The sequence below is a fragment of the Sinohyriopsis cumingii genome, chromosome 12 (assembly GCF_028554795.1).
Source record: "Sinohyriopsis cumingii isolate HCF-2022 chromosome 12, ASM2855479v2, whole genome shotgun sequence".
NCBI lineage: Eukaryota > Metazoa > Mollusca > Bivalvia > Unionida > Unionidae > Sinohyriopsis > Sinohyriopsis cumingii.
In genome coordinates this window covers 37,594,276-37,619,429 of record NC_142972.1, presented here as the reverse complement: position 1 = coordinate 37,619,429, position 25,154 = coordinate 37,594,276, and the positions used below count along the sequence as shown (strand labels likewise).

At 34.5% G+C, this 25,154-nt stretch overlaps 1 protein-coding gene across 6 annotated transcripts in view; it reads left to right on the top strand.

Annotated features, from left to right (window-relative positions):
* The window catches only part of LOC149786272 (suppressor of lurcher protein 1-like), a 533,176-nt gene that overhangs the window by 33,629 nt on the left and 474,393 nt on the right, over positions 1-25,154 (top strand). For all 6 annotated transcript variants that reach the window (XM_089976657.1, XM_089976656.1, XM_089976652.1 and 3 more), the window contains exon 4: positions 4,804-4,872. The gene's annotated coding sequence lies outside the window, so the exon portion shown is untranslated. The remainder of the gene's footprint in view (positions 1-4,803; positions 4,873-25,154) is intronic.

The window sequence follows — 25,154 nt, the reverse complement described above, 5'->3', positions numbered from 1 at the left end:
GGTATTCTGGTTCTAATCCATATGGATTTTGCTGTTTGTGACAAGAATTTTGACCAACTGCAGAACCAGGTTAGTAGCAAAAATAAATTCATCTTTTTGATACATGCTTTAATTCTGGCATGTAATATATAGATTACAATTTTACACCCAAATTATGCTTTTTGGCTACTTATAATTGCAATAATTATGCATATACCTCTCGTGGGTTTGGCATGTATGTATTACATTAAGGTGGTTTGCTTCAGCTTTCAAGGTGAAATATTAAGGTGTTTAGCTTCAACTTTCAAGGTGAAATATTAAGGTGGTTTACTTCAACTTTCAAGGTGAAATATTAAGGTGTTTAGCTTCAACTTTCAAGGTGAAATATTAAGGTGGTTTGCTTCAACTTTCAAGGTGAAATATTAAGGTACTTTGCTTCAACTTGCAATGTGAAATATTAAGGTCATTTTTGTTCCAACTTGCAATGTGAAATGTTAAGCAGATTTGCTCCATCTTTCAAGGTGAAATATTAGGTGATTTCATGTAGCATATTATAGACTAGATGACTACAAATTTTGAATTAGATGAACTGTATCAGCAGTGAATGTAAAATATATCTCTGATGAAGGAAACTTATCAGTATGAGTTGATTTAATTTGTTTGATGAAACTTAGAACCATTTTTAATCATTATAAATAGCAAATAGGAAATACATTAAAGAAAGGGAAGCAATTTCCTACCTCTTGGCTATGATATTTTCAGCACCTGCCAGTACAGTTCTGTTTCATTTCACGATTAACTCTAATGAATTTTGCAGATCATTGATGGATAAGTAAAACACAAAAAAGACTCCTTAAATAAACTGATAATTCAGAAGGAAATTTTTGTCTCAAAAATATCATTTTTGATACACAAATTTTGAATTTTGTTTGTTTTTATCTCATTTTCATGTAGTACATTTCAGACCTTGAATATTGATGAGGTGAGTGTACTGCATCCCCAGGGTTCAAATGTTAACTCAGTTAATGCTTCGAACATCTTGATCCATTAAGTACATCTGATGAATTATATCTTAGAAGAAAATTGTTATTTTTTTTTAAACTGATACTTTTCTTGCATTTAGAACAGGCTGGAGTTAATGACGTTCAAAAGTCTTGTAAAGATCAAAGAGGTAGATAAGTGCAAGTTTTACTTCTGTCAGAAAAGCAAGTGATTAATGAAATGAAAACATTGGCAGATAAGATTTTAATCTGATGTTTTATACAGGCAATGAACATTTGCATCAGTAAATGGTAATATAAATATAATTTTTTTTAAGAATTATTGATTTGTTGCAAAATAATCTATGGCAACAGTAGTTTGCCTTTTTATTGTATCCTTGGTTACATTGGTCTTTTATCTGATTTGATATCAGGCAAATTTGTAGTAGAACAAACTTTTTTCTTTAAATAAAAACAAATTTTAGCAAAGAAACATTATCATTTTCTCTATTTTCTAATTAAATAAAATTAAAATTAAAAGTAAAATTTTTTAAAAATTTAAAATTTAACTGGAGTTCTTTTATCACTCACCAGAAAAAATCTCCACCCCTAGCAAACTTAGGTTTTGAAACCAATGTTTTATTTGTCCAAATGTAGCATCATGCCATATAATTGCCATCACTAGGTCGCTGAAATAGAGTGTTGGATCAAGCTAGAGTTCATATGTATGAAAATTGTTTTGGGACCATCACCTCTTCTCTCCTGGTAGCTTCATGCAGACTCTGAAATATTTGTCATCATATACGTTTGCACAGAATCATATCATATATGATCACCCTTGCTAAATAGTTGTAGATGGAGTTTTGGTTATCAGATTGAATACATATTGCCTAAACAATAGTGAATTGTGTTCCTCAGAACCTCCTTTCCATGTGGCAGTATCTGTAGCCTTCATACCATATTGGCTTTCTCGTAAGACAGGTCCAACTGAAAACAACATAGAACCAGTCTGCTGTCCCATAATGGCAGGTCATGGTATTCATTGTTTGACCAAACTTTACATTGCTTATTCTTTCTATTACAAACAAATCCGTTGAATCTGGGGCCTAAAGATCAAAGTCATGGTCATAATAAGCCTAATTTGTAATTAAAAAATGGTGTCTGCACATTAAGTTAATTAAAGATTGCATATCCTTGTCTGAGTCATCCAAACCTGTTGGACATTAATCCCACGAATGAACTGTTAGTGCCTTGATAGAAGACTATATCTCCCATTCATGGTACTTTTGTTCAAGATGGCAGTATCTGAAGCAAGTGCTTGCCTGTTGTTTAACCTATAAACTATACTCTGTAAAAATGATCCTTTGCACCAAAAGACACTAAAATACTAGATTTTCACTTGTTTTCTCTGGCAGAGAGGAGCAAATCTTTTTCCAAAAACTTGAATGAGTTTTTGTGATTAGCTTGCACATAAAACAATTAATAAAAAGCCAGAAATATTTATCATTTTTGTAATGTTGCTTGGTGAGATTGATTAATAAAACAAAAGTAAAATTTGCACAATCTGTGCAGCACCTTTGCCAATTTTTCACAGTACCACATTTAGTACATAAAATGTTTGTGCAACCATAAAATGGTGATTGGCGGCTTTAAATCTTAAATGTAAAGACACTGGATAATAGTTGTTTTTTTAAATCAAAAACTGTGTTGGTTTTTGTTATTTTGTTTTTTTAACCTAAAAATAAAGTGGTTGAAAATTAGTTGATTTTTAACTCCAGGTGAAGGTATGCATATGAAAGTCTCTGGCTTGTAGTTGTTTTAATCTCCAGGTGAAGGTATGCATATGAAAGTCTCTGGGTTGTAGTTGTTTTAATCTCCAGGTGAAGGTATGCATATGAAAGTCTCTGGGTTGTAGTTGTTTTAATCTCCAGGTGAAGGTATGCATATGAAAGTCTCTGGGTTGTAGTTGTTTTAATCTCCAGGTGAAGGTATGCAAAGTATATTTGCTGGATAGTAGTTATTTTTAATCCCAGATGAAGGTATGCAAACTAAAGTCACCAGGTAATATTTTTTGTTTTTAATTTCACTTTGAGGTGGTTGTGTTGTAGTTGTTTTTAATCTAAAATTAAAGTCATTTGGTAGTAGTTGCGTTTAATCAGTGCTTAACAGTTGTACCCATGCAAGAGATAAGTTACAGAACAAAGAAGCAGAAAGAGATATTCTATTACAGAATATTTTTACATCAAATCCTTTGTATACTTGAACAGATATATTAGTATCTACAGTGCTTATCATAATCTTTATATTTTGAATAATAAGATTTGCTTGCATGTTAATTTTGTGTGTGAATTGTTATATTTTGTTGTGGTGTTTTTTGAATGAAAAAACGGAATGTAAGTATATTGGGTAAGTACTTGTTCAATGCTTTCATGGAATGTTAGTAGTGACAAGTTTTATGCACTTTTAAATATAAATATAAATACATAGTTGTTGTGACTCTTTTTTACACATCTTGACTCATGGGTCTGATGTTTAATTTAAAAATATAACACTGGAACCAGCCAATATTAAACTCTTATTTTGATGAATTTTTTGGTTCAAGCAGAATGTACAAATAAATGCATAAAGGTTGCATTAGGTTTGTGATGTAACAAACTGCATAACTACATAAACCATGTGATGACAACAGGTCTTGTTAAATGTTCTTGAGAACTGAACAAGAAAAGAAAGAAAGTATCTACATTTAAAACTGACCTTGAAAATAATGATAAGTAGAGAAAATATGTTGTAAAGTATATTATAATTAAAAAACAACATTGAAAAATTTGTTATGCTTAAAAGAGCTTAATTGTATGATTGCCATATGTGCTCACATGTTAGTATGATCAGCATAGAGAGAGATTAGCCATGGCATACTGGACCATAGATAAATGCAGTTGGTAAAAAAAAACACATGGACCCTGATCTGCTGGTGCCTTATATGATGGCAGATCTGGGTATATGGGTCTATTGTTTTCACATACATTTTCTTGGTTGAGATTTAAAATTCTTAATAGCAACAAATTTGAATGATCCATATGGGAAATAAAAGATTTTCAAAAGCTTAATGTGGTGGATTTGAAACGCAGGCTGTGATTTGCTTCATGTTCTGTAATAAATTTAATAAGCATAAGTGTATAAATTCACTGATATCATGGTATGATTCAAACTCCATTCAGATTATGGAAATTGGAGCTATTTGATCATAGAGATACAATGGGAGACAACTCTTTTCCTTTTCATTGAAAATGGGAATGAACAAAAGGTGGGTTAGAATTAAAGATAATGAAATTTTATTTCACCCAAATGTACAACAAATATTTGTTTGCAGACATGATGATAATGATTTTTGCAAGAGACGAATATAAAATGTGTATAGTCATCAATAGAAGAATGTTGGCTGACATTTATATTTATTACTGACATGTTTTTAGATTGCATGATTGTCATACAATAATATTGATAACCCATACATGATTGGAATATCCTGTAGATTTCTCAATAAAACATGTCCACTTCCAGCAACAATACAAATTTGACTTGACAGAGATGTTTTAGTGCATCATAACCATGTTTTACAGTGCACTCAAACATGAGATGTAGAGTGCAGCATGATTTTTTCTAAATGCAAAATATATTGATCAGTCAGTCAAGTTTAATGGTTATTGTTTTGTTCGTGTATTGTGTGGTTCATTCTAAGCCAGAAAGAGTTGCCTCCCTTTGTCCACGTGTTTTTTTTTTTTTGTTTTTTTTTATAAATAGAAATATTTTCTACAACTGTTAAACAATCCTCTTTGAATTTTAGAAGTTCCAAACAAATGCTGACTATGATGCAACCTTTCTGCTATAAGCCAAGCAATTTAGAAACCTGAAGGTAAGGGGATATGCTTTCTTCTTTCATTGTTTCTTTCTAACTTTTAGCAATCAATTTTGAATTGGAATATATTGGTGGCTTGGTATGATTTTTCAATGCTTTTTCAGTATCTTCACTGCTTTAAAAATAAACAGCAAACTATCATACCATCATCATAAAATTGTCATCATAATCACCATAACCATTGCCGCTGTCATCACCACTGCTATCAAATTTTTCTGAGGCAGGACAGTAAATAGTTATTTTGAATGAGACCAGAACAATCTGACCAACAAAACAAAAGTGGTTGATAGTTGTATTGCATGCCCAGTAAACAAAAGTGGTTGATAGTTGTATTGCATGCCCAGTAAACAAAAGTGGTTGATAGTTGTATTGCATGCCCAGTAAACAAAAGTGGTTGATAATTGTATTGCATGCCCAGTAAACAAAAGTGGTTGATAATTGTATTGCATGCCCAGTAAACAAAAGTGGTTGATAGTTGTATTGCATGCCCAGTAAACAAAAGTGGTTGATAGTTGTATTGCATGCCCAGTAAACAAAAGTGGTTGATAGTTGTATTGCATGCCCAGTAAACAAAAGTGGTTGATAATTGTATTGCATGCCCAGTAAACAAAAGTGGTTGATAATTGTATTGCATGCCCAGTACTGTTACCATGTGGTTATACTCTCTAATACTGTATGAACATTTCCTGGTTTGTAGGATGTTGTGATCAGAAATGTCGTATAGATCTAAATCCTTTCTTTGAATAGGCGTCGTTTTACATAGATTTTCATTTGTACACAAATGCATGGATATGCCAATGAATGTGGATAGGAATGTTTGGTTTCTTCAGAGTTGATCTTTTTATCAGGTTTAGCAACAATTAGAGTAACAGCACAGAATGGGTCATGTAAAGTTTTTATGAAATCTGTCTTGCAAAGGACATCACATTAATTACCCGTACCCCTCCGCCACCCCACTGCTAGCTTTAACATGAAGATTCATTCCTGTATCTTGTTAAGATGTGATTCATGGAGGCATGTATTTTAGCCATGAAATGCAATCCATGATTATGTTCCAGCTGAGGTTCTAGAATTTTGAATAGAATAAGTTTATATTTTTAATAAAATCCACTTTGTATTTTGAAGGATTTTACACTATTTGCCATTATTATTGCTTTGAATGCCTTTTAAGGGATACCTAAATTTACACCACAGGATTGTTATGATATTCCATTAAACCATACTTACATCCATGAATACATATCCACATGGTCTCGAAGGAACACATTAATGAAACCACTTTTCTTCTCAAGTTGTCAGATTTAACATGTTTATAAAGGACACGTGTCCACCAGGGACAGAATTTTGTGGTCCACTTGTGCACTCTATTGACAGTTTAAAAAAGTATTCATTTTCACAATTCCTGATTAGTAAAGATATTCAAGATCTTACTACATGTATATGCATCCAGGCAAATTGTTTTAAAGGTAATTTAAGGTAATAGACTACCATATTTTCTGTACATATTCTGAATCTCTTTGTTTAAGGACGCCAGGGTTTGTTATTGATGTTTTTTCTTTTACTCGTCTGATGTTAGAGAATAATTACTTTTTTTGCCAACATTTTAAAATATTATAATTACATTCAATGTCTGAAAATAAATGACAAGTAATATGTACAATTTAAATTGTTGAAAAATAACTTTTCATTGGCTCATTGACATTGATGTAATGAATGACATTTGTTTAAAATTGTTACTCGCCTACTGATAAAAAGTTTTGATGATAAAAACAGAAGAAGAATATGCCACCTGTCATTAAAGGAGAAAACTGTTAAATTGAAAGTTGTCATCTGGAAACTTTTGTTTTACACCCTACATTGTGGATAATATTCAAATCTGCACAGTGTTAATATTTGCCTTGGTGTTGGGAGGAAGCTTTCTGATCTTGGGGCTCAAAGTCTAAGGTCAGGGTCATTGTGATTTAAAGAAGAAAAAATATTTCTGTACAACAATGCTAGTTCTACATGACAAACCTGGACTAACTTTGTGGATGACTTACACTATGAGGAAGAGGCTTGTTTATTTGGGGGTCAAAAGGTCATAGATCACTGGCTGAAGAGTGAAGAATGGTTTCTATGCAAACATGAAAGTACTTGACCTCAACCCAAGTTGTGGATGGCTTGCTCTTTGGATAAAAAAGAAACTGATTTATTTGGGGGTCAGAAGGTCAAAGGTCAATGGCATTGGCAAGTAAACTTGTTTTCATATAATGTGATTTATAGACCATGTTCATTGACCAAAATTTGTAGAGGGCTTGCACCTAGGGATAGTTGATGTAGATGCCTATTGATTTTTGAGTGAAAGGTCAAGGTCGTTTGACTTGAAGGAAAATGGGTTTTGCACAGTAACATTTATTCAAGATTAAGTTCCCTGATAAAACTTTGTGGGTTGATTTGCACTTTGAATAGAAAGAAACGTATAGATTTTTGGGATCTAAATTTGAAAGGTAACATGACAAGTCTGGTAAGAAATATTGGTTTCTGCACAGCTGCTTAATTTAGGGCTGGATACTTTCAAGGTCATTGAGGCCTCTTCATTGACATTGTTCTTCAGATTCAATCATAATATACTGGTGCACATGCCTAGAAGTCATCTAAATCACAGGTTGGGCAAATAATGTACTGAAAATGATAGTTTGACTCTACTATTGTTTGGTTTATATCTGAAGACTTCGATACTGAGGAATATTGGAGACCTTTTGTTAACTTATTCAATTTCACTGTTGGCATTGTCTGTGCAATGACATTTGGGAGGTCAGGAGGTTTAATGTGTTAATAGGATCAGTAACCAAGTGTTGACTGGCAATTGATTGGCATGTTACGAACCAATTTTGTATGATCTGCTGACTTTGAAATGAATCATGGGTCTGAGTACTCAACACAGTTATATGCTCCTCAGACATGTTGTTCTTGTTGTTCTAGGGTTTAACGCCATATTTTAGACCACCCAGCCACTTGGGACCCCTCTCCTCAGACATGAAATGTGGAACCTGGTTTGTGTACTTTTTCTGTGCTTTCTGATATGCCTCTGTGTTTGTCTTTCATCTGACATTTGGTGATATGGAAAAATATCAGAATTTTGTAGGTATCCTAATTGGAAAATGTCCATATTGACAGTCCTTTATAAAGTATCATCAGTGGTTTCCAAGATGAAAAAAGGTGGCTCCTTTGTTTCTTTTATTAAATTGCATCTTACCAACAGTTTAATTTTGTGACATGATACCTTTTTGATTACTTATTAAATATATTTTTGTGATCAGGCAAATGAAGAATTTAGTCACTTTTTTCCTCCAGTCCTTTAAAGGGTAATTATTTAGGCTGCACTCCAACATCTCTGACTTTTTTATTCATTCACTGGATTGACAGCAAATAGAATTCATAATATAATATTTTCATAAAATCTGGTTTAGGATAAATGGGCTTTAGGATAGGGTTGTATTGATCCAGATTAGTGGAGGAGGATACATTGTTGAGATTAGTGGAGGAGGATACATTGTTGAGAGGACATGTGCTAATCTTTTGTGAAGGTTTTGAATGCTAAGATACTGACTGCCTTATGATGTCATAGTGTTTTGAACAACTCAAAGTAATTTATTTTTAAAATTTCACACTAAATATTTATAACCTGTTTTTGATCTATTTTTAAAAAATACATACATTATGTTCCATGGTTGAAGTATTGTCACTTTTGATGATGATACAACCAAGACATAAAGTGTTACTTGTGAACTGGAAATGTTAAGGTCATCAAACAGATCTGTTCAAAGTCTGGTTATGTATTAGTTAAGCCATAATTGTTATCATTGTAGAAATCCATGCTTGGTTTGCAATAAGTTTAAAAATATTTAAAGAACCATTTCTGAATGCATATTTGGAGCATTTAAGTTACTTCCACGAAATACCTAATAGCCAGACACATTGGAAGATTAGTACTGCAAAAAGTACAAGATTAGTATTTCAGCTAAATATTGGTACAGTTTTTACAAGGCCACACATATTATTGCTAGAGAAAAGATCTGATTGAAAGTAGCTCATGCAAGCATCCTCCTTGTGTTTCTCAAATAGTATTGCATACATTCCCACATATACATAATAATGTAGAAATTTAAATGAGCAAGAATGAACAAGTCCAATTGGTTGCTGTAAGATAAATTTTGTTTAAATGAGCAAGAAAGAACAAGTCCCATTGGTTACTGTAAGGTAAATTTTGTTGAAATGAACAAGAATGAACAAGTCCCATTGGTTGCTTTAAGGTAAAATTTTTTTAAATGGGCAAGAAATAACAAGTCCCATTAGTAGCTGTAAGGTAAAGTTTGTTTAAATGACCAAGAAGGAACAAGTCCCATTGGTTGCTGTAAGGTAAATTTTGTTTAATTGAACAAGAATGAACAAGCCCCATTGGTTGCTGTAAGGTAAATTTTGTTTAAACGGGCAAGAAAGAACAAATCCCATTGGTTGCTGTAAGGTAAAGTTTGTTTAAATGAGCAAGAAAGAACAAGTCCCAGGTTGCTGTAAGGTAAATTTTGTTTAAATGAACAAGAATGAACAAGTCCTATTGGTTGCTGTAATTTAAATTTTGTTTAAATGAACAAGAATGAACAAGTCCTATTGGTTGCTGTAAGGTAAATTTTGTTTAAATGGGCAAGAAATAACAAGTCCCATTGGTAGCTGTAAGGTAAAGTTTGTTTAAATGACCAAGAAGGAACAAGTCCCATTGGTTGCTGTAAGGTAAATTTTGTTCAAATGAACAAGAATGAACAAGTCCCATTGGTAGCTGTAAGGTAACTTTTGTTTAAATGAGCAGGAAAGAACAAGTGCCATTGTTAGGTGGAGTTGTCTCATCATTTTGTCAAATACTTGAATCTAAAATTTGGACTCAAGTCTAAGATATACCTGACTTGTACTTGGGTACTAGTTCTGACAATGCTAACATTATGGTTGTCAGGAACAACTTGGTTCTTATATGGATTCGCTCAGAGAATCCAACTGGGAAGTTTGAACAACCATGCCATCCAATCTCATGTGAGAACATAGATGGACATTAATGACACTTGCATGACCTTCAAACTTACTACTGAAGTGTCAAAAGCAGCAAAGACTACATCTAGCATATTTTTCACCATCCAGTGGAATTAAAAACAAAAACAGGTGTGTGTTTTTATTCAGTGCCAATGAGGTCAAGATCAAATGATTGTCTTCACATGCTTCTGGGTGTGTGGTGATGATCTTTGACAATGCTTAGTCTACCAGCCATCTTTGCTTTGAAGAAATCAGAAAAAGTTATCTATTAAATTCAGATTTGACTTTCCAATCATTTTCTATGATTATATGAAAAGATGGTTTATCTTCAATTGGACGAGGTAGCTTTTTCATGTGCAATGACCCCACCACACACACTTAGGATCTCAAAACACTGTTTGAGTCTCAAACACTGTCTGGGAATATGGCAGTTACGAGGTAAAGGGTTATAGCATATAGTGATAGTCAACATAGCAACATATGCTGTGAGGTAAAAGATTAAATGTTACAGTGTATTTTGTTTCAGTGTATAGCAATTATCAACACAGCAACAGATGATATGAAGTAAAGGGTTAAATGTTACAGTGTATGGCAATAAGCCAATACAGCACCATTTTCTATGAGGTAAAGGGTTAAATGTTACAGTGTATGGCAATAAGCCAATACAGCACCATTTTCTATGAGGTAAAGGGTTAAATGTTACAGTGTATGGCAATAAACCAATACAGCAACAGTTTGTATGAGGTAAAGGGTTAAATGTTACAGTGTATGGCAATAAGCCAATACAGCACCAGTTTCTATGAGGTAAAGGGTTAAATGTTACAGCGTATGGCAATAAGCCAATACAGCACCAGTTTCTATGAGGTAAAGGGTTATAGCATATAGTGATAGTCAACATAGCAAGTCATTTGAATTTTCACTTAGGTCATGGAAAGTTGTTGAATTTCAGATATTTTTTCAATAAAAATGAAATAAGGAAAATTTTACTTTCAAGTCATTACCGGTAATTTTACATTGTGTCCTGACTGGAAGTATGGTTTTATTTTCCATCATATGCTAGCCTTTCCTTCATTATCAGAATCCACAGTAATCGAATATCATACATGGTGCCCCTTTCACATGATGTCATTAATGTATGTGTACTTATTTACATCACCGAGTTTTTAATTTTCCATCAAGCAAGGACGGTTCAGTTTTTTTACCAAGTGATCATATGAAAATGGCAGATAAAAATGCATGTTCCACAGTAGTTATGATAAGCAAATTCAAACAAAATGTTGTACTAGTGCATGATGGGATATCTATCCTTGTCATTGTTGTCTTTTTTTTAAATTTATCCAATGCTATATACACATATATAAGAAAATTAAAACAAAATGTTGTACTAGTGAATAATGGGATATCTATCCTTGTCATTGTTGTCTTTTTTAAAATTTATCCAATGCAATATACATGTATATAAGAAAATTCCAACAAAATGCACTAGTGCATGATGCATTTAGTGCAGTCACATCAGATGTACACAAATTAAAATAGTGAGAATCATGTGGAAGATGTGGAGTGCACTGCAGTGTTGGGTCCTTTAGTTTGACATTACACGATAACTTCCCAAAATGTTGATTAATTTTTTCCTTACACATTTTTCATACCTTAAAAAAATCTATTGTTCTTTGTGTGGAAAAGGCTACAAAAAATAATGTATGAATGGAGACAATTGGGAGAATCCCATGAGACTGTGCAGAACATTATATGTCTTTCTCTTATCTATGAGATGGCACAGAGATTTGATTATTTTCCATTTGTCTGATGAAAAAGTTGTTTTAGGACAAAGGAGATAGAATTATTCTTGAGATTGATGCTCAGTTTGGACATTGGTCAATTAATCTGATCCAATCTTGTGTGCATAAGCATTTTAAGAATCGACAGGTCAAGTGATTAAGGTCTTAGGGCATAGACAACTAATTCAGTTCCAATGGACCATAATGTTTAACATTTGACCAGATTACTAATCTATGGTGAGCCAGAATTCATGCTTACATCATTTAATTAATTTATTAAAGAGAAAACTTTTAAAATGATGAAAATGACATGCTGCATGGCTCATGTTTGAAAAAAAAAATTCCCTTGTATGTGCAGTCTGTAAAACGACATTGAGCCCATGAAACCTCCCCATGTACATCCATCAGTACATTTGTAGCAACAGTGATAAAATAAAAATAGTTTTATGGTTCAAGTCTGCTGTTGCATACAATATAACCATAAACAGATTTCTTATGAAAAGTAAGTTAAAACTTTTTCAGGTCATTATTTTCAGCCAATCAACATTTGTTCTTGTGAAGATCACCACATATTGGCTGGTTTTGAAGCTCATAAAATAATTACTTTAATATGAATAATACATAACCTGTTGCTGTTGCAAAGCTTGCTCTTTCTGGATGAAAAAAAGAACCCAGAATCCATGATGAGAATTCATCCCCCAAATATGGTGAAAGAGAATGTTCTAGTACTCTAGGATGTCCGTGGTCCACCCTGCACATACCTTGCCCATGCACACCTATCCTTCATTCTTTTTCTGATTGTAGACATTACTACTGCTTTAATTTATGTGAACAAAGAGTGAATTTCACCCTCCTGAGAGGGAGGACCAATAGCCTTACTTCTAGAAGGGTAGAGAGTGAGGTGTGCCAACCTCTTGAGGGAGGAGCTTCATCCTCTTCTTGCCCATACCTTGGTTCAAGCTTAAAGTGATTTGCATTTGCCCAGCAAGGAAGCGCATTGCCCTTTCAGTCCTTTCGGTCCATTGTTGGTGAAGGTAACAAGCCACTCAATAAGAGTAGAGTATCAATCCAAGTCTGTCATATACTGGGAAGGGTTTTCCCCCAGATCTGAGTTACCTGAATGGTAAGCTGTTGTGATGCAGCAGTCATGTGCCCATACATTATAAGGACAGGGATTAGGTTGAAATTCCCCCCCGCCCCCAGTTTGCAGTTTCCTTTGTGTGGGACTGGTCATAGGTTTAGGGAGATTTGGGAAGGGTATTGGATCAGCATCCACACTTTACTATTATCCTTAATCCCTGCAGGATGCTAGGCCTTCCACCACAGAGAAGCAATTAGTCCTTTCTCAGCATGCAGCCATGGACTTCTGGACCTAGGCCACATGATTGTGAGGTTGATGGAATTCAATGTCATTGATGAACTTTGGTCAGTAAAGAGGAAGTGAGGCAAACCTTGTCCCAAATGCACTAGGAAGTGGAAATTTGCACTCAGTCACCTGCCAAGTCCTTTGCTAAGGACAGTCCACGGGAAGAATTCACAGTTTCAGATGGTAGGAACCTTCTGAGGGCTGCTCCCATGAAGCAGAGACTCTAATATTTGGAAGGGTGATTCTTTCTGTTGCCTTACCTGATTTGAAAGAACATCAACACTGGTCCCACACATCTGTTCCTGGTCCATTAAAACCAGCCAAGAAAAGAAATAATCCTGACCAGCCATAGGGTCTGTTGATAGAGTTTTTAAAGCCCTACATCACCAGTTGAAGCAACAACCCCATTTCAGAGCTTCCCCTTGGCAGTCTGGTTCTAGAAGGGTGTACCACAAAGACCCAGGGGGAAAGTTTGTGGTCCTTCACCCTTTCTGAAGGACAAGGGTGGACAGCCCTAGGGACTTGCAGAGTGTTGGTTCCCATGGGTGCCAGGCTATGTTGTTTTCTTCAGAGGATGGCATAATCTATGTTGGCTATGTCTTTTCTATCATAAAAGGTGGAGACTGGCTTTGGTTTGATGATCTTCCTTGTCTTGCAAGGTCCCCCATGTTGATCCACCAGTTTGAATCTTGTGTGATTAAAGGAAGAAGCACACTTCCTTGTTCAGAAGGATGCAGTTGAGAGGGCATTCAGTGATCACTCTCTGGCCTTCTACTCCCAGAATTTCATGGAGGTAAGTTTCATCTCATTATTGACCTTTCCTCCCTAAACAGATCTCTTCAGGAGGAACCTTTCAAGATGGAGACCACTTGTTCAATCAGGAATGTCACAAGACCTAGTAACCTAGTAACTGGGCAGTCTTTATCAAATTTTAGGATTCATACATTCACATCCATATCTTTCCTCCTCACAGGAAATACCTTTGGTTTTGCTCTGACCGGAACATCTTTCCGTTTCATGCTCTGCCATTCAACCTACCGTCTGAACTCTGAGCCTTTACCAGGATCATGGGAGTAGTTGCAGCTCGCTTAAGGTCAGCGGGAAACTCAAGTGTCCATTATTGGCTGATCTGCAATAGCCAGTTTGTGTTCTTCAGACTAGATCTGTCTTGCTGTTGGTCTGTTATTAGTGACCAGGCCATGTCTTAAAATTTTGCCGAACCTAGAAAAATTGTACCTTACTCGATCTCATCTATAATGGGATAAATTTTCGAACAAATAGAGCATCAGTCCATGCCCTTTGGGACAAGACAAGAGCCTGTCTATGTAATAATAATAATAATAATAGTAAACACTTTAGTTTTTGAGGGTAACACAGTATAATACATAGTATTGCATGCTCCTTTTTTCTCCGTTAACTTTACATTGTCAGAATCATTCAGTATTTTCCGATATTGCACACCTTCATATTGCATTCACATGCATAAGGGAACTACTTTCTAATGAAAACAAACAATGGATGCAGACACCAGCACTTTTGATTTGTAAACAAATTATGTACACTCACATAGTAGGCACTTTACATTTTGGTTGATTAAATTTGTTTCAGAATGAAGTAAAGCAGATGTTTCATGGACTGGCACATGCCAGCTGCTTTGGCACATTCCACGTTAAATTTTTTGATGCAGTTTTTCAGATTTAGGCTAGCTATACAGTAGATGCAAGAAAGGGTCCTTACAAATAACATACAAGTGACAAGGCATAAGCTGTCTGTTTAGCTGTTAATAAGAATGTCAAAAAATATACTTACAGTTTTACATAATTTCTTAGTTTGGCAAGTCCGAATTACATAAGCCATGTCATAGGTTCTCAATCTTGATTACACATTTCGAAATTGTACTGTAATTTTGAATATAAGTGCAATTACATCCTCTTTACTGCACTCAAAATTCCATAGCATCTTTTTGATAATTGCAATTGAAAGACTTCATCTTTTTCCCCACATTATGATTTCAAATATTCAGTGACAGAAACAGAAACACATTTGCAGATGCTAACACGCTTCTCCCTCGCTTCTTCAATCCGATGTATTTCATGTGGAATTGTCACATATAAATCCAATCCATAATCATGAAATTTTGTAGAATCGAAAATAATACCAAAATCTATTCATTCCAGATAAATGGAAAAGTTGTTGCAATGTGCATTCATTCACAATATGACTCCAGATTTCAAGTTTAACTAGACACGCCATTTTCTTTCGAAAGTTATGCCAAGTGTGTGACTAAGTTCAAATTTATCTGGGCAGAGTTATGTGTGCAGTAATAATGTTGTTGTGTAATGATGAATCTGCGCTTGAGTATTTAGTTTGGTGTTAAACGGGGGGAGTGAATGTCCCTCCGTATTTGGTTTTCGTTATCTAGGGGTTGACCGCCCTCGATGTTATTGCCTGGTTCAAGTAAATATAAACATAAGTGGTGAAACTTATAGGTGGAATACATAAAGATCTGAGCAGGTATATAGAACAAACCAACACAAGCCCCCGTACATGTAAACAAACAATTTAATCAATTACACACAAACACTGTGAAAATTCATTACATCAGGAATGTACTCTGCTTTTAGAAATTTAACTTTCACTGAAATACAAAGAAAAACGCAAATAGATTTAAATAAAATAGCCGATCTGTTTACTGATAGCTTTAGTTCATCATAGGATCGAGTGAACAATTGAAGTCAACATCTTGTACGATTTCATAACCTGCTTGTCCTCAGTCTGTTTGCTTCCTCTGTCGCTGTTCAGACCCTTGGATCTCAGGATGATACTTTCTACCATCCGTCTCAGGACACTCTCAGAATAAGTCTTCAGAAATTAATACGTTGCAGGATTGCGTCACAGGATTATACGTCTCACTGCACTCTTCTCTATGCTTCTCCATATAGGTCTCAGAATAACACCACCTCATACGTCCCAGAATAATACGTCTCAGGAGCTATTTTCTCCCTTTGCTTTCAACGTTCCTCCCTCTAATCGGTAAATTAGTTCGTTGGTTCCTTTCGACAATCGTCCCCTTTTTGGAGAACAGTTGTTTTGCAGAAATGTCTTGCAAATTCCCAGAGTCCTAGTTTTTGGGTTTCCACTTATAGGAAAAGCTTAGACTGATTAAAATTCTATGCGGGCGATATTAAAACCTATGAAATTTTGTGTTGGAACACGCCATCTCATTTAACGTAACCAATCAGAATCGAATATCTCTGCCACCTTTTCCCAGAGGCGCCAAAGTCAGGGTCAGCTTGACCTGGTAGTTTGAGTAACAGAGTTTCTGCGTTCTCTCAGTTGTGACAACTTTACCATGAAAATGAAGTTTTCCTTGTCCTAAATTGTCTGCCTGGCTGCTGTATAAACAAATGTTTAATTAGGAACAGATTCTCCCTCTAAAGGACATTACCGTACATGGTAGTATGGCGATATAATACGTGCTTGTCTCCATAAATCTAATTAATGGTTCTCTGGTCTCAACTAATGTATTCTTGTTAGATCGACATAAAATTTGCCACTTCACATTTGGAATACAGCTTACATTCAGTTACTTTGTTTCTTTTAGTGTATTTTGTTAATATAATTAAGCATTAGGTAGAATAAGTAAATGAGCACATGATAAAAAGGTTCCTGTATTTGTATGGAAAAATATGAACTCGTTTTGTAGGCTGGATATACTGCACTTCTAAGGTCATACAGTATTTACATTTGAAAAACTCGTTCATATTTTCCTATACAAGTGCAGTAATTTATAAATATTAATTAAGTAAATGTCATGCATTATCAGAGCAAATCAGAGAGTGTGTATTAATATTTAATAATTAATATTTTAATTTTTTTAAAGTGACAACTGCCCTTCAAGATAATGGTTTGTTTTGAACACATGAAGATTTCTTTCTGATCTAATGGCTACAGAGAGTTCATTCCATAAAATAGCACTAGAGTAAGCAAATGGTTTTGAAATGTATGTGTTTTTGGAAATGGTATTCTGCACTGATCATATGTAGTTGGTTTCATTTTAGTTGCTCAGTGTTGTTCTTCTGACTTAAAAACGAAACAATTACCATGTAAATATTGAGGGCAACATTCAGTTAACTTTCAACTTTAATAATGACATGTGGTAGGCTAATCTGTATTTATATGTCAACCATTTCAATTCTGAGAATAAAATTTTGGAAGGGATATTGCATGGTAAATCTGGGTTGATTCTTCAAGCTGCCCTTTTTTTAAGTTTGTGGATGGTATCAATATTGGTATCAATTGTATTTTCCCGAATCGATCAGCAGTAGTCCAATAGAGGAATAATTAATGCATTGTAGAACAATTCCCAATAGCTGAGTGGCAGATTAAACTGTAAAAGATAAATTCGTGAGTTTACAACAGGGCAAAATTATTTCACTTGATTGCAATAGTCGAGATTCTTATCAACATGAACTCCCAACAGTTATTCTGTGTCCAGATTTTCAATTCAATTCACTTAATTCAGTTAACTCAATTCAATTAACTTAATTCATTGACAGTTAATTTAATTCAATAGGCAGTTCAAGATCTGGACATTTGTTCACTGATAATCTTTGCCTAGTTCCAGGCAACATTGCCCTGGTTTTCTAGGGATTGATAAAACATGTTATTCATTGAGCACCAATGTTCATCTTGATATAAATCTTCACCCATTTGTCTGTTCATCATTTTAATCTTAGAATCAGACTTGTGCGATGTAGTATCATCAGCATTATGGATCAGATTTTTTAATGTTGTACATACAGCAGCAGGTCATTTATAAGCAATATGAATAATACAGGCCCTAAAATATGTCCCTGTGGAACTCATTTGTTGATGGACATAAACTCTGATTTAATGTTACCCGTGGTAACTTCTTGGTGTTATGTATATTTAATTTGCATTGATGTTATTTTTTTCATTCTTGTTTGTTTCAATATATGCTATTGATAAGGTAAAATTGTAAGTTTGACCATGTCCAAAATCTAGTTCTACCTGACCTGAATCATTGATTTTTGTAATATTCTGTAAACAACTAATATGTAGCTAAATTATTCTCTCTGGGTATATATTTTTTATTAATAGAAGTAAACATATTTATTTGGGTTTGGGTCTAGGTTATTGTAATTCCCTTATAAATATACCTGGCCTAACATGATATATTCCACATCCTATATTCAGTTTTAGTAACAGCAGGCCTGGTTCCCTTTGGCAGACTGCACTTGTGTTCTCTCCAGTTTCTCCTGCTGGTGAACTGAAGATCAGGATGATAAAGAGTGGTCCATATTGAGAAAAAAATAATTCAGGTCAAGAGAAAAGTGGAATTCTGCTTTAAATGGAAAAATTGTAATCTGAAAACAGTTAAATCCATTTCAGGTTGTAAAGAAAGGAAAAATAAGAAGAAAAAATTTAGAAAGAAGTTATTGTTCTGAAAATGAACAATACAATCTAAACAATCAGAAAATGGGAACATGTTTTTTCCAGAAAATCATTTGAGAAACAAGAAAATAAATTACATTAAAATGGGATAAAGGTTCATTTTTTATATCTGTGATGTACTGTTTCTCACTGATATTTATTCAGTGAAATTTCAAAAGTAGAATCACTGATATTTTCAGAAATTTGGCAAAATCTTTGTGAAATTTCACTTTAATCAGTTGATTACGAAAATTCTGGACAAATAAAGAGATTTCAGTTAAATCCAATGAAATTTCACTTCAGTCCCATTTCACCAGGGTAGCCATTGATGTAAAATTGTACAAAGCAGACATGATCATATGTTTAATTCTGCAAAGGCCCAGTGTCATGCTTGCTGATGCATAGCTCTAGTTTCTTAAGTGTCTTGTGGTGGCTAACGAAAAGCGCTTGGATCCATGGTCAAGAGAGCTATACCAAACCCTTAACCAGCGGGACAGTTCTTCTAGAAAAATTTTTAAGCCCATGAGTTTCAAGCTATTCAAGCTAATCATGGGGCTCTCAAAATTGTTCATCTGTTCAGGATATGATGAAAGGTGGGTTTTGGGCATCTCATATTACCATGTCCTTTTACCGTCTCTCTTTGGCTGGCCACAACGAAGGCATATTTTCTTTTGGTCTGATTTTCATTGTTCAGAAAGTGGCCCATGGCTGTGCTTGCTTTTAGCCTCTGGTGCCTTCAAGGCAATACAATTGGGATTCTGACTTTTGGAACTGGAAGTATCATGCATCTTAAGACATCACACAGACACAAAAAGTTTTTAATTGGAGTACAGGATCTGTTGAATGCACAGTGCAAAAGTTATTAATCTTTTCATCTTGCACAGATTTGTGAGTGGTCATAAGAAACAACTTCCATGATTTATTTGTCACTTGGTTTCTATTATCTTTTATAATATCTTAAAATATACAATTTCTAGATTAAATTTACTCAATATACCTAGAACTCCAGCTGGTCCGACAGGCAGGCTGCTTATTTTTTGGCCCAGTTCACTGTGAAATTAGCTGGTATCAGACCTGAATGGGCTGGTGGCAGATTTGTGTGCTTGTGAATATTCTTTGTGTTTGTTTCTCTATCTATTGCCAGTTAAGAGATCATCAGCAACCCAGAGAAATTCAGCTGCACAATAGCAACAGGTTTTGTATTACTGATATTAAAATGTAGTTGGGGTTGGGGAAACTGGTGTTTTGGTAAATAATAACCTATCATGGACTGAACATATCAAACATATCAGTAAAAAAGTCAATTCACGTTTATGGCTTCTCAGTAGGATAAGACATTTTACCTGAAAGGCACAGAAAACTATTTTATAACAGTTACATAGAACCCTATTTAGACTACAGTAATACAGTATGGGTGTAACAGAATTGAAACCGAGTGGGCTTTGGACTAAATGAATAACACAAACACAATGTGTGTGACTGACGAGACTTGAGTATTGTACGATAAGATGATGGCACAAGGATCATACTTAGAGTACCACGATCAGAGCACACCTCCCCGCTGCTCTGTACCCTTCACTGGCTATCCATTCGATCCAGAATCAAACAAAAAATTGTCCTCTGTTTCTATGTTTCACTGACGGACTCCAGTCCAGCATACCTATCCGACCTCACCCATGTGTACACACCAGCAAGATATTTACGCTCCTCTTCTGACAATCATATACTCATTATTCCCACTATAAAAACAAAGTCATATGGACAACATTCTTTTGCATACCAGGGCCCAGCAATGTGGAATGAATTGCCGACTGAACTTAGACACAAAGACACAGTGATCCCATTCAAGAATGCTCTTAAAACTCACCAATTTCGACTGCAAGAACAAACTTAAAGACCAAATAATGTTTTTGAAGTTTTCTAACTTCATAAAGTGTTTTTTAAAATCGTATCATTATATATATTTTTTATGTTATAGGTGTTATCTAATGTTGTAAAGCGCTTAGAGCTCCTAAAGATTAGGTGCTATACAAAGTCCTCATTATTATTAATATTATTAATTGTCAGGGTTTCTAACAGCGTTTGTTGTCTAACACCTCATCTTGTAAAAATTGTGCATCATTGTAGAAGGCCTCATGGAAGAAGATTGGTCAGTTGACCAAATGAGCTTCTTCTTTAAATAAAGTCATTATTATTATTATTATTATTATTACCTCATTATATTGCTGTCCGTGGGACTGAAAGTGTATACCACCTTATAATGAGACTGCAGTGAAAGTGTATGTCACCTTATTTATGAGACTGCAGTGAAAATGTATGCCACCTTATAGTGAGTACCACCTTATGGTAAGACTACTTTATAAAGAATGCATGATATGGTCCTTACTCCCTCCATATAATGCTGTCCATACAAGCCACAGAGTATATTACCTTACACTGAAACCACGTTTGTTTGTGCCTACTTAATGATATAGGATTTTTGACCATACTTGCCACATAACACAACTCACTTCCAATGTAAACCATTATGAGATGGAGTGCTGTACCTGCTGTAAATAAATTACTGTAGAAATTATGATTAACATAAAATTCATGACTTATCATACCATGTACAAGTCTTTGCTAAACAGGTACATTTTCTTTAAATATATTGAGGTGTCAATGAAGGACAAGTCACTATATGTACTATATTGCAAAGTCAAGAAGCATTTAAAATTACTGGTGCTTATTTTTTATTGCTTTACCTGAACACTAACTTATGTTGAAGCTTAGGCTCATCTGCAGCAGAAGAGAAATGAAGTGTGAACATTTTCGTTAGCAGCAAATTGCTGAATCACGAATTCAATGAAAAATTATTTTAATTTCGTCTGGTGTCTATTTTCAGCCCCAGAAGACTCCTTAAAAATTTAATTTCATTACTCTGTCACTCCCAATTCTTGAATAATTTGACTAAACCATTTTTTTTGTACCTAGACTACTATAGTCTGTCTTCTCATCTATCAACGGGGGGATTATTTTTGAATTATTAGTTCATTTGAATAGTTTTAAGAACAAACATTGATAGGGCAAGCTGTATTTCCCTAACAGTAGCAAGAACTGTCTTGCTGAATTTGAGTTTTAGAAGCTACTTGTCAGCAAAAATAAGTGGATATCCAGATTCATAATGGAACCTGCCATATATACTCACTTGTGCAGTCCAACTGCAAACTGCACAGACCCAGATCTGCTGTTGCATAATTTACCAGTAGATCTGGGTCTATGAAATGTGTTAGGAGTAATCAGTAAAACAAGCAAAATAGACACTGAACTGCAGGCACATTATGTTGTGGCAGATTGTGATCTTTGTTGTTAGCAGTTTGACTTGAGTTATAAGCGAGTGTATATGGTAATGGTTTGGGGTTCCTGGGAATTTATTGACTGTTCTGAGAGATGGAATCAGGACAAAGTTATTTTCCTTGTATTTGTCTATAACTATTCATTACTGTGCATTTGTTAGTCTAAATGTTTGAACTTTGTAACTTTCTGCGGACACTAACTCACCTTAGTGAATGAAATCTTGTAAGTTTCCATAAGGGTTCACCAGCTAGCTCATTTTTGTGCAGTAATTCTGAAAACAGGCTGGTTCCTGGGAACTAACAGTAAAAGCACCTGAATGATGTAATTAGGTGTCACTGTACATAATGTTGTGTTTGTTGTACAGCAAGTAATTTGTACAATCTATACAATTTTGTGAACTTTGAATGGCTATCTTTGTATTATCAACATAGAACAGTAGAAAATGTTGGCAAAATTACTCTTTTAATAGGAATTGTATTGGATTCTGTATACTGCCCATCAAAATCATTTTGGTCTTTAGTTCTCTCTCATTAATGGCTGGCATATTATAAAAATTTTACATAAATGCATCAGCTTAATGGTTTTGGGGTCATTATTCTATGAAATGTTTTTACTCATGTTTTTTGCCATATTAAATTATTGTGCTTAATAAGCTAAGCTTGTATAAATCAATTATGGAAATGCAAAAAAAGTGTACAGTACCATTTAGACTTTGTGCCATGTGATGGCTGACTTGCTCTGAAGAAAAGAAAAGGTTTTACTGGAATGTTGCCATGAAAAGAGAATAGATTTTATGTCTGATAAGACATACCTTATGCCCAATATTTTGTAAGAAAAATATTTTACAAATAAGGAATGTCAAACATGGAAAATGAAAAATGATTTTGTTCAACAAAGAGAAATGCATTTTGCATCTGTTCAGACACTGCTATAATTCTTTAAAATATAGGGTAATAAATCTCTTATGTGGACTGGATTTGTATTGAACCCAACCTTGAGAAAAATTGGCTGCAAAGTAATTATGCCAGTAACAACACTGATTTTTGTCTTGAAAAACTGATTTACTCAATAAAAGGTTTGTTTTCTCAGTTTATGTTGTTTTCTCTAGTTTTTGAAGAAGGGGGCCCAATGGGCCCTGGGGTAGCATTTATACATCCTTCTTATTTTCAAGAGGCCCTATGTATTATTTCGTTACTTACTAAGAACCTGTTGCAACAATATCTTGATTTTTAAATCAACAGAGTTTTGAATATTGTCATTCAGCAACTATAAAATACCATGTATTCTCACTTAAGGGTCGAGTCCAACTGGAGACTGCACAGACCCAGATCTGTTGTTGCATAATGCACCAGCAGATCTGGGTCTTTTTAGTTTGTTAGGAGTAATAAGTAGAACAGACAATCTGATCTGTAAGAGTACCAAGTGATGGCAGATCATGGTTTATGTTGCTTGCTGTTGGTCTTGACCTGTAATGGATAATTATCAGGTACTACATTAATTTGATACCAATATTTCTTGCTGACATGAGATTAGTTTGAAATTATTTTCTTGTCAATTGTATGATACGAACATCTCTAAAGACGTGAAATGAATCAGTGGTTCTTTCATATACATGTATTATGGAACTTAATTGATACAAGGTTGAAAGAAATTGAATCTCATTTTTCAGCTGTGCCATTGTGAAGCCAAACTTTCATTATGTGATCTCAGCAGTATCATGATTCCATTTATTTTTGTTGCATTTTTACCTTGGATCAGCCAAATTATCATATATACTCACATATAAATTGATTCAAACTGCTCTTGATCTGCCATAGCATAACGCACCTGCAGATCAGGGTCTATATTATTTGTTTTACTGATGACTCCTAACAAGCTGCACAGATCAAGATCTGCCTTTGTATAATGCACTGGCAGATCTGGGTCTGTGCAGTTTGCCGTTGGACTCTACTTGTAGGTGAGTATTTACAGTATTTTTCCCAGTACTGGTATCAGATGCTGCGGCAATGAAACTTCGAAAAACTGAAATGTGAGTGTACCAAAATCCCCTCAAGACCAAAATCATTTTGGAGTCCTGAACTTTTCCTTCTTTAATATCATCACACAGTAAACCAAAACCCAGCAATGCAGAATACTTTTAAAAAATTTTGATCACTGGAATTTCAATTTTACATTTACCCTCCCCACAAAAAACTGAAACTCATTTCAAACTTGAAAATATATTTTAGCTGCTAATTTCTTAACACATCCTTGAACAGAGTAATTATGGTTATCACGACTTATCGGTTAGACGAAGACTCAGTGAGACAAGGACTCTGTGAGACAAAGACTCATTTAGATGAAGACTGTGAGACAAAGACTAGTTGAGACAAAGACTCAGTGAGATGAAGACTTGGTGAGACAAAGAGTCAGAACATGCCCACCATATAAGTATTGTAAGAATGAACTATCCATACAGGATAAAATTAGTCCCATCAGTTAGTATGAATCTGTACCAAAACCTACATTAAAGAATGTAGGGGAAAAATTCTGCATGGGAACATCCTCTTTCTCAGATATTCAGAAGAACTTTAATTCTACAGGAATAAATTCCAGAACAACAGTGACACAGTGATCTAACAAGTGTTGTTTCAACAATGCCCACAAATTTAACAAACCATATATAGTTGAAAAAAATATTTTTTCACATCTGCAAGAACCTCAGTAAGCTGAATACCTCTCAAAACCTAAATTTTCGTTGGGGTCCCAAGAGTTTGGGGTTTGGAGTGCTTCATTGTACATGAAGTTAAGTATACTTATAAGTCATTATTACCATCAATGTGTATCTGTAGTAGGAAATGATATAGTCTTTAAGTATTTATAATTTTCTCAGAATGATTTCAAAGCATATTATTAAAAATAATAATGATAAAAATAATAATTTAAATAATATATAAAAAATAATAATAATACATGTAATAATAATAATAATGTTTTTCTTTATGAAGTTGATGCAGTAAAAAATAATTTCCTTGGAGGTCCCTAATTACTGACATGTGTGCAAAGGAATAAGTAGGCAGCTGCAAGAAGGAGGAGGTATTCTTGATTAATTTGGATCATACTTTGTTCACTATGCATTGCCCATGTATGAACAATTACTCTTTTCAGCTTAAAACCAATTTCAGCCAAATTTGGCTGACATCATCCTGGCAATGAAGAGCTTGAAGGTGGTACAGTTGATGCTTCTCAGTCGTTAAAAATGTTTATCATTACTTAAAAATAGGAAAACCTTTAAACAACATCTC